This window comes from Pleurodeles waltl, chromosome 5 (genome assembly GCF_031143425.1).
Source record: "Pleurodeles waltl isolate 20211129_DDA chromosome 5, aPleWal1.hap1.20221129, whole genome shotgun sequence".
Lineage (NCBI taxonomy): Eukaryota > Metazoa > Chordata > Amphibia > Caudata > Salamandridae > Pleurodeles > Pleurodeles waltl.
In genome coordinates, this window is record NC_090444.1 from 651044263 (window position 1) to 651059962 (window position 15700).

General features: G+C 45.4%; 1 long non-coding RNA gene across 1 annotated transcript in view; it reads left to right on the top strand.

Moving 5' to 3' along the window:
- The first annotated feature begins 7043 nt into the window (after positions 1 to 7043).
- The window catches only part of LOC138297296 (uncharacterized), a 108561-nt gene continuing 99904 nt past the window's right edge, over positions 7044 to 15700 (top strand). The window contains exons 1-2 of the long non-coding RNA XR_011204002.1: positions 7044 to 7128; positions 7775 to 7835. This is a non-coding gene — a long non-coding RNA (uncharacterized lncRNA). The remainder of the gene's footprint in view (positions 7129 to 7774; positions 7836 to 15700) is intronic.

Consider the following 15700-nt stretch of genomic DNA (forward strand, 5'->3'; position numbering starts at 1 on the left):
TCTTGCTTGACCATTCTGTGCCTCTGCCTGGCTGTGGAATACACATCTGGGTAAGGATGACAGTTGGGCTGTTTGTGAATTCACTCTAGACAGTCACACAAAGGAATATGAGGTATGCCCTGCACATCTTGATGGGTCTTCCTGGGTTACAGTGGTGGAAGGACCTTGCACTTCCACCTGAATAGGGCTGTGTCTGTCCCTACACAAAGCAGTCTTCAAACCCCTGGAGTGTGTCTGAGGCACGGGACAGGAAAAACAGTGTTGTATGCACTACAAAGATTTTACTTCTTCAAAGGCAGAAATGAGTATAGGTATTGGGCCTATGAGACCACAACTTCAGAACACTTCTGGGCTGAGGACATTCTGCCAGGAAGAAGAGCAGGATGTTGTAGGAAGAACTGACACTCTACCTGTTGCTTTGTGATGCTGCTTCTGTCATGGGAGTGAAAGGGCTGGACTTTGCTTTCTACATCCTGTTTTCCAAGGTTCTCCAAGGGTTTGAACTGAGCTTGCCTCCTGCTGAGAACAGGGACATCAGAGACTTCATCTGTCATTGTCTGGACTCTTCTTCTGTGTTGCCAAGTGGTGCCAAATCCAATCCCTGGGCCCTAGGAAGTGGAAACTGGTGTCCTGAGGAAGAAAATCCATACATCCGACTGCCGCTGCTGAAAATTGATGCATCGCATGGCTTGCGGCAGAAGAATCGATGCAGCGCCTGCCTTGCCGTGGAAGGATCGATGCAGCACCCGTAGGACCAATGCAGTGCCTGTTCCAACATGGCTCTGTAATCTCAGTGTGGCTGGATTTTCCCACATATCATCCCTGGGCGTCATTTTGACATCAACCCCACAATGCAGCTAGGAAACGAGGCTGCGTGACTGGAAACCAACATATCTCTCCTGCAGGAAGAGAATCAATGCATCACCTCCCCTGCCAGTAAGGAACCGCTGCATCACCCCCTGTCAGTAAGGAACCAACCCATCGCCTCTCCTGTGAGGAAAGACTCGAAGCATCACCTCCCCAGTCAGTAAGAAATGACACATCACCTCTCTTGAGCAGTAAGGAAGAACAGCATTGCTTTGTTTTTCTGGCACCTCACTTCCTCTGTGGCCTGCATCATCTTTGTTTTTGATGCACCCCGGTACTGTGTGTTAAAAAGAGACAGCCATTGATTCCTCTGGATTAAGACTCTTTGCAATGCTTTAACAGTGATATCTTTGATTGTGTATGTAGGATCTTTGTTGTTTTGGTCTTGTTTTATTAAGATAAGTATTGGCTATTTTATAAACTGGTGTGGGGTCCTTTTGTAGTGTTTCTACAGTGTTACTGTGTGTGTGTGTACAAAGACTTTACACATTGCCTCTGAGATAAGCCTGACTGCTCTTGCCAAGCTACCAAAGGGGTGAGCAGGGTTTATCTTAGCTGTGTGGCTCCCTTGCCCTGACAAGAGTGAGGGTCCCCACTTGAACAGGGTGCAAACAACTGCCAACTAGAGACCCCATTTCTAACAGACCCAGATAACCAAAACCAACAGAGATGGTAGAACCTGAAAAGCAGAAAGATATCCTAGATGTTGGAAGGGCGGTTTTATAAAATTCAATAAATAATACATTTACTAATAATAAGGAGGACAATTAACATGCAAAGATTAAATGAAGACAAGTTCTCCTAAAGCATGTTTGTAGTAGACTATAATAGGCTCTTGACTGTTCTCTAGGCTCTTGACTTTCCCTGGCAAGACAGGTCGCATGTGCTTTACCTTTCCGGTTGCTTTTTTCGCTTGTGTGTCGGTATTTAACGTTTTAATGTACAATATTTATATGTTAGGTATGGGTTTTTTCTAAACTCTAGAACTAGAATGGATTACCTCGCACCACCTTCTGGCAATATTGCGTTTATTTTTCTGCGTTGCCACTGGTCTCTGTTTTACCCACGCAGTATTTACATAGATCTCATGCCTGCAGTCAGGTTTCCCGAATAACAAGGTGCACAAGAGTCGGTTCCCCTTGCTTGACTTAACGGTGCCGATAGCTTGATTTGTAGAGATGGCATCTGTTTTCCTTGGTGTATCTTATGTACGGAGATTTTGTATTGATGCACGCTCCTTTTTGCCTTTAGAATGCCATTCTATGCGGATGATGTACTAATGTGGCATTGTGTGAAAATGGAGAGTCTGATATGTATCCAGGCTATTCCCGCTTAGGCATTTATGTATAATCAGCAACTTTCTCAATTGATGTGGGCATATTTTCATCTTCCTTCAGGAAACATGGCAAATCGCCGGAATACCCTGACTTAAAAGATACCTTGCCCCCAGAGAAGGTGGTAAGTTTGCATTAACATCTTATTTTCTTTTCTCTAGATTTTTTCCTCTAAAACTTTCTCTCATTCAATTGAAGCATATCAATTTCCTTTGTCTTCTTTATCTTGCGTATTTATGTTTTAATTGTGTTGGTATTTACAAATACTAGCAACATACTGCAATTATACTGTTTTTTTATTCCAGGCTTGGGAAACGGGCAGGAGCTCAATGAATAAGTAAGTGAGTACAATCTCACCTTTAGTTACCTGTGCAATATCATTAATTGTTCCATTTTTGATTGGAGAAGAGTAATGACAGTCCTGAAGAAGCGGCAATAGATCTGTTAAGACGTAAGTAGGCGCGAAACGTGTGGACTTTTTTGGTAGTGAGAGAAACAGCACTCCCAACCACATACTTTTGAAAGAGTAAAGGGCCTTTATTTCCCTTAAACTCTGTTTGTTGTTTTTAATCTTGACCAACATCCCCCATCACCAAGTAAAATATTTTTTGAGGAGAGTTGGGTCATTTTTAGTTGCACGTATTGTTTGTACATTTTTCCCTTTCTCTCCAATGGTTTGTTTAAGTTAACTCAGAAGTTGGCTTAGTGACCCCCTTGAGGGTCCCGTCAGACATTGCAGTGCCAGTCTGGCGTGGAGCAAGCCTGATGATGAAACCTGAGGGCTCCTGCTTCTGGGAGGGCCTCCGCTTCTGTAGCAATCCCATTCTAGTTTTCTCTGGGATTGTTCATTATGTCTTTTGGAACAGTGTACCTTTTTTGATTATCATGTTATGGGTAGGGAGGTCGTACACTGGACCAATCAACCTCCCAGTCCCCCTCTTTTTGTGAATTGTTGAGCGCAGCGGGTCAGCTGTGGGACTTTTGTGCGTATTAACCATGGAAACTTTCCAAGGTTTAAGTTATGATGACAGTATGGTTAATGCCATACTCCAGACACCCTCCATTTTGGGAATGGATGCAACGGGCCCCTCTGGGACCCTGAAAGAAGACTGGGATAAACTGACTTCACTCAAAAGAGAATTGATCAAGACCGTTTTGCATGGCACTATATTGACTGAATAGTTGAGGGCCAATATAGCTCCTGTGGACTAATCATTACCAATGTGCCAAGGATTTTCCTACAAGACTTGATTTTTAGAACCGATTGGGCACAGATAGCGTGGAAGTGTACCAGAGATTGGTTGATACTCATTATCAACACATGCAAGAGACTGTCTGAGTCAATCACAGTGGAGAGTAATTGAGCAGAATCCACCATAAAAGCATCTGTGTCGCTGGACTCTTTCAAGAGTCGACTATCTGAGATAAATACAGAACTAAATAAAAATAAAGAGTATTTGAAACAACAGAAGATCGCTTAATTGCAGAAAGATATTTCTAGATTTAGTAAAGAGAAGATCTACCCATATATTCGAGAAGATTTTGAAGGCGACACTGCATCACGGTCTTCGGAAGATTCCTCTTCTTCGAAGAAAATCAACTGAAAGTCGAGCAGGAGCTCCTCTTCCGATGGCTGGAGCACTGATGACGAGACACCACAACTATGCTACAATTTTCCACATCTCCCTATGCAACAGGCTCCCATGTGGCAACCACCATATCCTTTCTTCCAACCACGCCCTCGGCTACCCTACTCCCCTTTTTTAGGCAGAGGCCGGGGCAGAGGAAGAGGCATGCGCAGAGGAAGAGGAAGGCACCTCCACTGGTCACCGCAAGAACCACAGATGGTGACCCAGAGTCAGGGAAAAGTTCAGACAGTGAGAACTTAGTTGTTAATTTATCAACAAGACCACTTACCAGAGAAGAGAACTCTGTCCTAACAAGGGTTTAGGTTTTGTTCCCACTCCAAAAGATGACCTATTTAGAACTAGTTGTGAATTGGCTAATTTCTTCAGAAAAAAGAGATTACATTTATTTTTTCAAGAGAAGCCAATGGAGTCTCGCCCGGAAGACACAGGCCTAAGAACTCCTTCAACCTTCCTCCCACCGGCAATAGCAGTTCCTTGCGAGGTATTGACCTTTGAGAAAGCAGTGATGCGGGATGTACAGAAATTGCAACCTAAACGACCTTTCTGCAACGTGACTACAAAAGAGAGATTAGCTTTGAAAACCCTTCGAGAAGACCAGACGATTACCATAAAACCGGTGGACAAGGGCGGAGCCATAGTGGTTTTAGATACATCTTCCTATAGAACAGAATGTCTCAGTTTATTAAGTGATCTGGCCTATTACACCCCCATTCCGCATGACCCAACTGAAAGATTGCGACGCCAGATTCGATCTCTGATTCATGAAGCTGTTTCTAACTCATGGATAAAAACAAAGGGAGGCAGAGTTTCTGGATACTGAAAATCCACGCATTCCATACTTTTACTGTTTACATAAGATTCATAAGAATATCACACCACCTCCGGGCCGCCCTATTGTGTCAGGTATAAGGTCATTATTGGAACCTCTGTCCATTTTCTGCGATACATTCCTGCAACCGATTGTCAGAAAATCATCCACCTTTTTGAAAGATACTAAGGAGGTTCTGAATTTGATTGAGTCCATAAATGCAACAGAAACAGTGCAGGCTCTGATCATTCTCGATGTTGAATCTCTCTAAATGAATATCCCTCAACAAGAGACCTTACGAATTGTGGAGGCAGCACTTTTGAACAGAAACAGTGCAGGCTCTGATCATTCTCGATGTTGAATCTCTCTAAATGAATATCCCTCAACAAGAGACCTTACGAATTGTGGAGGCAGCACTTTTGAACACCTCTTTGAACAGTAAGACACCGGTTCAATTCATTATGCAATGTGCCACCTTCGTATTGACAGAATATTTCTTTCAATTTGCAGAACAAATATACCATCAGATTCATGGTGCATCAATGGGAAGTACCTTTGCCCCGAGCTTGGCCTGTTTACATGTTTACAACTTTGAACAACAATTTATTCTCAACACCACTAATCCTTTTTATGAGAACATTAGAGTGTGGAGGATATACATTGATGATATCCTAATCATCTGGCAGGGAGACATTTGTCTTGTCCCCTCATTGACTGATTGGATTAATAACCTTGATCCTTTTTTTAAATTTACGTCCACCGTTTCTATGGAGAGCATCTAATTTTTAGACTTAACCATTTCAATAACCAGTGGTAAATTACGATCATGTACCTATCATAAGGAGACTGATCGGAATAGCCTACTTTTGTACGAGAGCTACCACCCAAAGGCCGTATGAGACAATTTGCCTTTTGACCAATTCATAAGATTACGACGGAATTGTAGCAGTGTGTCTGTTTTTGAACAACAAGCAGACTACCTGTCACAAAAATTATTACAGAGACTATATCCTTCCAGAATTATCAGTGCAGCACAAAAACGAGCTCACAATAACAATAGAGAAACCTTACTTGCGACAAATCTGAAAAATACGATCTCTCGTCTAATTTGTGTGTCAACCTTTTCCCCTATTGCCAATTCCCTGAAAAAGGTGATCAACAAAAACTGGACAATCCTCATCAGAGGAGGTAAAAACATACCTAAACCTCTGTTTGCCTTCAAAAGAACCACTGATATAAAGGACTCAGTTGTACATACTAGACCAGCTCCCCTGTACAAGATCAGTGACCAGAACCGGTTGTTGTCTTTACCACCAGTTAAAGGACACTTTCCATGTGGCAACTGCAATGTTTGTTCCTTGATTGAACGTACTAAGGTAATTACATTAGAACCTATTGGCTTATGGTATCTGAACAAACATATGAACTGCAACTCAACAAACTGCATCTATATGATCCGTGGTCCATGTGGATTACGCTACATAGGAATGACGTCAAGACCACTGAAGATCAGAATTAACTAACACAGGAGTAATATTCAATGTGGGCGTTTAACAACGAAACTCAGTATTCATTACCGCAATGCCAAGCACACTCCTGATGACCTCTGGTGGATCGTGTTAGAAGTTGTGCAGTCACCCACGAAAACACTTTTACAAGTCGAATAACGTTGGGTGTTCAGATTGGGCACACACATTCTGGGGCTGAACGATGAGATACCCTGGCTAAGTGTTGCAGGGAGTTATAGATGATTATTATGTTCTCTAGGCTCTTGACTTTCCCTGACAGTTATGGGGTCAATCCATTTCTGTAGTACATATCTCTGATTTGGATTTCTATACCCTTGGCATCATGGTAGCTACCATTTCTGTAGCACATAATTCTGACTTGGATCTCTACACCCTCGCCATCATGGCAGCTAATTTCTGCTGAGCTGCACCTTAGAGTGATATTTGGTAATTACATGAGACCCCGCTATTCTAGAGACATCACACAGTTTTTTATAAAAATAATACCTTCTTCCGTTTTTGCAGATTTGTGCCTGAAGAAGTAGTATTATTTTGCCACTTTTGGTTTTTTTTCATTGATTCAGTACTAGTGAGCCTGATTGATTATTTGGTTAATTGAAATCCATTGTTACCTCTCTTCTTCTAGGAATATACTCTGAAGAACCGCATTTTCTAATATCAAAAGTCGGAATAATCCTTCTTACCCTGTGATAGTTTTGGCCTATTAGAGGTATTTTTTCTTATCATTTTTCTATCCAGCCACAGAATCTATAGTACCCTCTTTGTGTCAGTAACTTCACTGGCGTGTGTACTTGCAGGACCTTTTTTAGTCCCTTTTCTGTTTCTTTGATATCGCTCGTTCTAATTGGTCTGTGATTGGACGGCGTAACCTAGCACGTCCTGCAAAATCGGCAAGACGGAGTCTTCCCTAGGTACAACAAATAACCGAGACTCCCTCGGAGGTAAGACGCGACTCGTTTATCCCATTCTGTATGTTTTCTTTGGTGTACTGCAACCGCAGCATCCCTGCGACCAGCGGCAGCACAGAAGCTGCTTGATGGGCAAGACAGGTCGCATGTGCTTTACCTTTCCGGTTGCTTTTTTTGCTTATGTGTGTATTTAGCATTTTGATGTACACTATTTATACATTAGGTATGGGGTTTTTCTAAACTCCAGAACTGGAATGGATTACCTCGCATCACCTTCTGGTGTCACCGGTCTCTAAACGCAATATTGGGTTTATTTTTCTGCGTTGCCACTGGTCTCTGTTTTACCCGCGCAGTATTTACATAGATCTCATGCCTGCAGTCGGGTTTCCCAGATAACAAGGTGAACGAGAGTCGGTTCCCCTTGCTTGACTTAACGGTGCCGATAGCTTGATTTGTAGAGATGGCATCTGTTTTCCTTGGTGTATCTTATGCACGGACATTTTGTATTGATGCACGCTTCTTTTTGCCTTTAGAATGCCATTCTATGCGGATGACGTAATAATGTGGCATTGTGTCAAAATGGAGAGTCTGAGATGTATCCAGGTTATTCCCGCTTAGGCATTTATGTATAATCAGCAACTTTCTCAATTGATGTGGGCATATTTTCCCCTTCCGTTAGGAAACATGGCAAATTGCCGGGATACCCTGACTTAAAAAATACCTTGCCCCCAGAGAAGGCGGTAAGTTTGCATTAACATCCTATTTTCTTTTCTCTAGTTTTTTATCTTTAAACATTTTCTCACGTTCAATTGAAGCATATCAATTTCCTTTGTCTTCTTCATCTTGCGTAATTACGTTTTAATTGTGTTGGTATTTAAAAATACTAGCAAAATACTGCAATTATACTGTTTTTGGATTCCAGGCTTGGGAAATGGGCAGGAGCTCAATGAATAAGTCAGTGAGTACAATCTCACCTTTAGTTACCTGTGCGATATCATTAATTGTTCCATTTTTGATTGGAGAAGAGTAATGACAGTCCGGAAGAAGCACCAATAGATCTGTTAAGATGTAAGTAGGCGCAAAAGATGAGGACTTTTTTTGTAGTGACAGAAACAGCACTTCCAACCACATACTTTTGAAAGAGTAAAGGGCCATTATTTCCCTTAAAATCTGTTTGTTGTTTTTAATCTTGACCAACATCCCCCATCACCAAGTAAAATATTTTTCGAGGAGAGTTGAGTCATTTTTTATTGCACATATTGTTTGTACATTTTTCCCTTTCTCTCCAATGGTTTGTTTAAGTTGGCTTAGTGACCCCCTTGAGGGTCCTGTCAGATATTGCAGTGCCAGTCTGGCGGGGAGCAAGCCTGATGATGAAACCTGAGGGCCCCTGCTTCTGAGAGGGCCTCCGCTTCTGTAGCAATCCCATTCTAGTTTTCTCTGGGATTGTTTGTTATGTCTTTTGGAAAAGTGTACCTTTTTTGATTATCATATAATAGTACCACACATCAGTTGAAGCAGTAAGTTTCTGACAAGCTGACATAGGTTAAGAATATGAAATGTGTATTTTTCTGACCTTCCTTTAGACATAGTTTAGAGTAAAAAACATATATTGTGTAAATGTATTAGTTTAGCTCTGCAAAATGTTTAAACTCATATAGAGGCCATAATATTAGTGAGGTAGTGTTGAAGTTCATATGCAATGATAGGGCTTCTTCTTATGGTAGAGAATAGTGAGAATCTTTGCTAGAATAACTTCATGCTTGATACAAATTATTTCTTTCAGTATTTCTTTCTGTGAAGTGTTGTATTCTTGGTGAGAAGACAAGAAGCAATCCTGTGGCCATGAAGACATAGCTATTGGCTGACTGGAGAACGGTGAAGCAGCATGTTGCAAAAGCTTAGATTATGATGTTTTATAATATTGTGTGTTCTTTGAGTAGGTTAGCACTCTTCTTTCTATTCCTTGCCCACGAACATGCTGCTCATGCTGAGATTCTACTGAGTTTCTGGAGCCTCTCTTTATGGGAAGTTCTGTTTTGATTTATTACAGTTGATTTGGAGTTTATGCTATGATTTCACTCTCTTGGCTTTGAGCTCTTTATGAGTTCTAACTGACACCTTATCCTCATCTTCCCAGTCTTTGAATAGGGATTCTTTCCTTTATGGAACATGCTTAATCAAATTTATTATAATTTATTGATTGTCTACTACTGATCACATACAAGCACTAATGATTGATTATGAATTCATATACTGATTCTAATAAAGATTTAATAGTAACATTGGTTAATAAAACCTTTTAATCTTCATTAAAGTTTCATTATTGGCTGAAAGTAGGCTAGAAATTGTATTTGATAATTAATTGTTTATGTACAGCTCCTGGTTAATCTCAGCCAACGTCAAAGATCAATTGCCCAGTTATTGGGGATTTATCCCTGATGAGCTGGTTAGCTTTACCTCGTAATCCTATATTTGAACTGAGATCCCTGCTCCAACAACACCTTTACTTTCCCAATGCCACTTGAGAGATTGTGTGTGTGCCTGCAGATCCACACCCATAAATGGAGCAGTGCTGGGTGCTCTACCAGTGGGAAGGACACAAATAGGTAATGCATAAGCAAGTGAAATTGATGTGACAACAAAATCAGGGCAGGAGGAGAGGACAGTGAATTGTGTGTGAAACAAAAGACTGACTTAATGATCTTGAAGGATGGTCATAGAACTCAATCACACCAGATATTGGGAACAAAAGCCCACAGAGACACAATACAGCCTGAGGTGCACAGAAGCACGTCATGTAAGATATAGAGCAATTGAGTAATCAAGCCCCCTTATCTTTTAGTGATACTGAGGATGAAAAGCCAAATTTATGTTTTCTCTTCAGATAATACTCTTGGCCCACAGGGGACATAATCATGCAGATACTATAGTCCCCTCACGACTTTATGAACAGTAAGTAAAAATTCCCAATATGTGGAAAAACCCTGTTAAGTTCAGTGAAGAATTGCACACTGTATTTGAAGCATCTCAAGCACATTGGGTGGATGTGAATCAGCAATTACAATTGGTGGTTCTGAGTGAAGTGAGAGACCAAGGCCCTCATTACAACTTTGGTGGTGAATCCCGCTTACCGCCATGCAGAAGACCGCCAACACACCGCTGCGGCGGCAGAATTCCACTACAGCTATTACGACCCACAGGCCGGAATCCGCCAAAATCCAGACACCCACACAAGTCCGCCACACCAAAGGTCAGTGATAAACTGGAGATAACAAAACCTCCACCGTCACGCCAACAGGAATACACCCACACTATCACAACCCACGAATCCACGCGGCGGTCTTTCAACCATGGCATTCCATTGGCGGTACACACCGCCGCGCTCAAAATACACACACATTTACAAAACACAACCACATTGGACAAATCAAAATATACACACCTGATACACATACACACACCACTCCCACACACTCAGTACAATATAAAACACACACCCACATCACCCACAAACCCCTATGACAAAAATTGAGAAAGAAACACAAAGAGACACCACCATCAACAATGCTAGCATTTACAGGCACACAACATCATCATTTATACAACATCCACGTACCTCAGACAACACACACAAACGCATCCCCTCACACATCACAACACACACCACCCCACACATCACCCACACCACACCATGGCACCGCAAAGACACCCCAGGTTCCCTGACAGGGTCAACGCAGTGGGACAGCATCTAAGAGCACGGGATGACATCAGGAAGAGGTGGAACAACCTACGGGGGAAGGTGCGTTCCGTGGCCTCAAGACACCAGATTGCAGTTCAGAGGACTGGTGGCGGACCCCCTCCTCCTCCTCCACAAATGACAACAAGGGAGAAGCAGGTCTTGGCTATACTGCATCCTGAGGGCCTCGCAGGAGTAGCTGGAGGAATGGACTCTGGTAAGTCAAATCTTAACTATTACCTCCCCCACCCTACCTGCATGCTATCACATGCCCCACCCTCGACCCCTATCAGTCCAACACCTCACATATGCCCCACTATCACAATCCACACATCCCAATATCAAGCCCTGCATGCAACAACAAAGCATGGACACCCATCACCAAAGCATGTCCACTAGAGATACCCACATAGATCCCCAAACCAACTATCAGACAAGGTCCTAGACAAGAATGCAAGCACTGGAGTACAGGGTCACCCACCCATTTCACACGATGCAATAATCATGCCTTTACACCCCTGCAGGACCCCTACCAAACGTCACCGGACAGGAGGTTCCAGACATGTCCACTCCCCCCACAGAAGAGGCCCACAGTGATGACAGCAGCTCTGTCCAACTGGATCAAGACCCAGCAGCTGCAGGAGGAACACTATCAGGGGATCAGGGGGAAACTTAAGTCCACCAACACCACCCTGGTCACTATTTTAGGGGTGCTGAAGGACCTTGTGAACACCAGGAGGGACACTGTGGCACAACAAGGGGCCCCTGACACTAGCCTGGATGATGAACAACCCACCACCTCCACCGGCGCTAGTGGACAGGAGGCATGGCCACAGGACCACAACACCAGCACCCCACCCCCTGCAGATGGAGAACAACCCCGCAAACAGTCCCTGAGATCCAGGACAAAGAAAGAGAACAATGCCATGACCTCCGCCAGGAAATGAGACCAGCCTGAATGTCATCCTTCTGTCCCACTTTGTCACCCTGTCCATCCATCAACTGCACTAGCTCCACTTCCTATGCCCCTTTGGACAATGCGCCTGTTAAACAAATAGACTGGACTCTGCCATGGACAATCGTCCACCATCACCCCTGCCCATTTTACAACCCCCTCCACTAATTTGCACTGAAATAAACACCCTTGAATCACAAAACAATCTTCAGTCAGTCTGTGCTTTCACAAATGTGTATTTGCAATAACTAAGGAAAATAGCAATGTTGATTGTATTGTCAACATACCTATGTCACACAGCTCTAGTCCATGAGATAATATAGCAGAGGTCACACAGTGGGACCCACATCTGTGAAATGGAAAGGCAAAGGGACAAGTCAGTGTCCATACACTTAGTGAAAGTGACAGACATACGATAGGTCTAACAATTGCATGAGATGTGTGAGCTAGTGACATCTTCTTACCTGTGTCTCACTGGAAGTATTGCTGGATAATGTTGTTTCTGTTGTCGATATCCTCTTCTTCTGTCCCCTCTTCTTCACTGTCCACAGGCTCCACAGCTGCCACAAGACCTCCTTCTGGACCATCCTCCTGCAGAAAAGGCACCTGTTGTCGCAAAGCCAGGTTGTGCAGCATACAGCAGGCCAAGATGATCTAGCACTCCTTCTTTGGTGATTAGTAGAAAGAACCACCTGTCATATGGAGGCACCGGAACCTGGCCTTCAGGAGGCCGAAGCTCCTTTCGATCACTCTCCTAGCTTGTCCATGTGCCTCATTATAGCGTTCCTCTGCCCTTGTCCTGGGATTTCTCACTGGGGTCAGTAGCCATGACAGGTTGGGGTACACAGAGTCACCTGCAAATGTCGAGGGACAACTGTTAGACACACACTAACCCTTAGGGACAACCCCAGACCCAGACAACTATTCACAGGGTATAGGGTCATTGTCCTCACCTATTAGCCACACACGGTGCCTCTGGAGTTGCCCCATCACATAAGGGATACTGCTATTCCTCAAAATGTAAGCGCCATGCACTGAGCCTAGAAACTTGAAATTCACATGGGAGATGTTCTGGTCGGCCAAATACACCATCTGCACATTCATTGAATGGTAGCTCTTCCGGTTTCTGTACACCTGTTCACTCCTGCGGGGGGGGGTACCAATGCCACATGTGTCCCATTAATGGCACGTATGATGTTGGGGATATGTCCCAGGGCTTACAAGTCACCTTTCACTGTGGGCAAATCCTCCACCTGAGGGAAAATGATGTAGCTGCGCATGTGCTTCAGCAGGGCTGACAACACTCTGGACAACACGTTAGAGAACAAAGGCTGGGACATCCCTGGTGCAATGGCCACTGTAGTTTGAAAAGACCCACTTGCCAGGAAATGGAGTACTGACAGGACCTGCACTAGAGGGGGGATTCCTGTGGGATGGCGGATTGCTGACATCAGGTCTGGCTCCAACTGGGGACACAGTTCATGGATTGTTGCTCGATCAAGTCTGTAGGTGACTATTATGTGTGTCTCTTCCATTATCGACAGGTCCACCAGTGGTCTGTACATCGGAGGATGCCGCCATCTCCTCACCTGCCCCAGCAGACGTGCCCTATGGACGAGAACAGCGAGCAGAGAGTCAGCCAACACTGAGGTATTAAAGCAATGATTATTGCACACATATGTCAATCCGCAATGTGCCTGTCACTGTGTGTATGCAAGTCCTAGATAGGTGTGACACATTTGAAATTAATGCCATGTGGCCCCCTGAAATGGCGGGTGCCTGACCTGTAGGGTGGGACAAGGGGATATGAGGTAACTGCGCTGGCGTTGTACACCGTTGCGGTAGGCGGTCGAAGACCGCGCCACAATCCTGCATTGGTTAACATTGGACCCTATGGGTCCCAGGAGCCAATGACGATGTACCTCGGCGGTGACGGTACGCACCGCCACAGACGTGACCGCCATTTTCTGTCTGTTCACTCACTTGATACCTTACCTTCGACAGGTAAGGACCTACACTGCTGCTGTGACCTCAGTCTGGAAGCGACGATGGCTCATGTGTCTGGGGAAACGGCCCCTGCCTTCACTTCGGAGGAGTTGGAGAAGTTAGTGGATAGGGTCCTCCCCCAGTACACGCTACTCTACAGTCCTCCAGACAAACAGGTGAGTACACTGTGAGCATGCTGTATAGGCAATGGCTGTTTGGAGAGGAGTGGATGGAAGGTACAAGTGGGGGACTGAGGCCTGCATGAGCGGACGGTGAGTGTATGTGCGTCAGGGCAAGGGTGGAAATGTGGGTCAATGACTGTGACGGTTCGGACGGTTAAAGATTTTCCTTTTCCCCTGTACTATTCTTCTAGGTCAGCGCCCACCAGAAGAAGGATATTTGGCGTGCCATCACCAAGGACGTCCGGACCCTGGGATCCACCACAGACAGAGCACCCACTGCCGTAAAAGATGGGAGGACATTCGCTGCTGGAGCAAGAAGACGGCGGAGGCCCAGCTGGAGATGGCCTCCCAATGTGGGAGGGGTGCCCGTCGCACCATGACCCCCCTGATGTTTCGGATCCTGGCGGTGGCATATCCGGAGTTGGATGGGCGCTTGATGGCATCACAGCAGCCACAAGGCGGTGAGTACAGTCACATCCATCTGACTCTGCGCACATTACAAGGTGTCTGGGTGGGGGAGGTGGGCTGTGGGTTCCCCTAGGCCAGGGCGAGTTTTGTAGGCAAGGTCCCTTTGTGAGGCAGGCTATGTGGCACCCAACCCCACCAGTAGTAAGAGCCAACTACACCTAGTCAAGCTCCTGTGACTTCCATGTGTGCAGCAATCGGGCATAGGCCTCACACCCCATGTCCCTGTGATTAATTATGGAACTCTAAGTGCATGGCATAGTGCAGAGGGCTGCTGTGTCTGTAGTGTCTGCCAACGGTAGTGGTATTGCATGCACTGAACATGTCTTTCTTCTGTCTCCCTCCCCCCTCTTTTTGTGGTCTCCCTGTTCTTGTGTGCATCAGCATAATCAGGCGGAGGAGCAGTGGCACCGGAGCAGGAGGGAGCTGCATCCCACATGGCCCTCGAGGGCGAGACAACGGAGTCTGAAGCCACCAGTAGGACGGAGGGCAAGGGGAGCTCCACGGCGAGGACAGGAGGTGACATCAGCAACAGCGACTCTTCCTCCGATGGGAGCTCCTTTGCGGTGGTGTGCCCCTCTGTGCTCCCCGCATCAACAGGTACAGCCGCCACCCCCCCTACCAGCACCACTCTCCCAGCAGCCCCTCAGTGTGTGTCCCGTGGCCCCTCACCCAGGAAGGTGGTCATCTCCTTCACCCCAGGCACCTCAGGCCCTGCCCCAGTCAGCCCTGCTGCCCTCAGTGAGGAGGCAATTGACCTCCTGAAATCCCTCACTTTTGGGCAGTCTACCATTCTGAATGCCATCCAGGGTGTAGAGAGGCAGTTGCAACAAACAAATGCATACCTGGAGGGCATTCATTCTGGCCAGGCACCCCAAAAGAGAGCATTTCAGGCTCTGGTCTCAGCACTGATGGCAGCCATTGTCACTGTGTCCAGCCTCCCCCCTCCAACTTCCTCCACCCAGACCCAATCCCCTGTACCTCAGCCTATCCCAAGCACACCATCAGACCAGCATGCACACACCTCAACACACAAGGGTGGCTCTGGCAAACATAAGCACCACACATCCCACAGGCACTCACACAAGCATCATACCCATGCACACATACCAACATCCACTGCCTCCACTGTGTCCCCCTCCTCCACGTCTTCCTCCTCCCACCCTGTCTCGTCTCCACTCACACCTGCATGCACTACATCTTCAGCCACTACCTCAATCACCAGCACGCCCATCACCACACACCGCTCACATGCATTCACCACCCCCACTACCATTC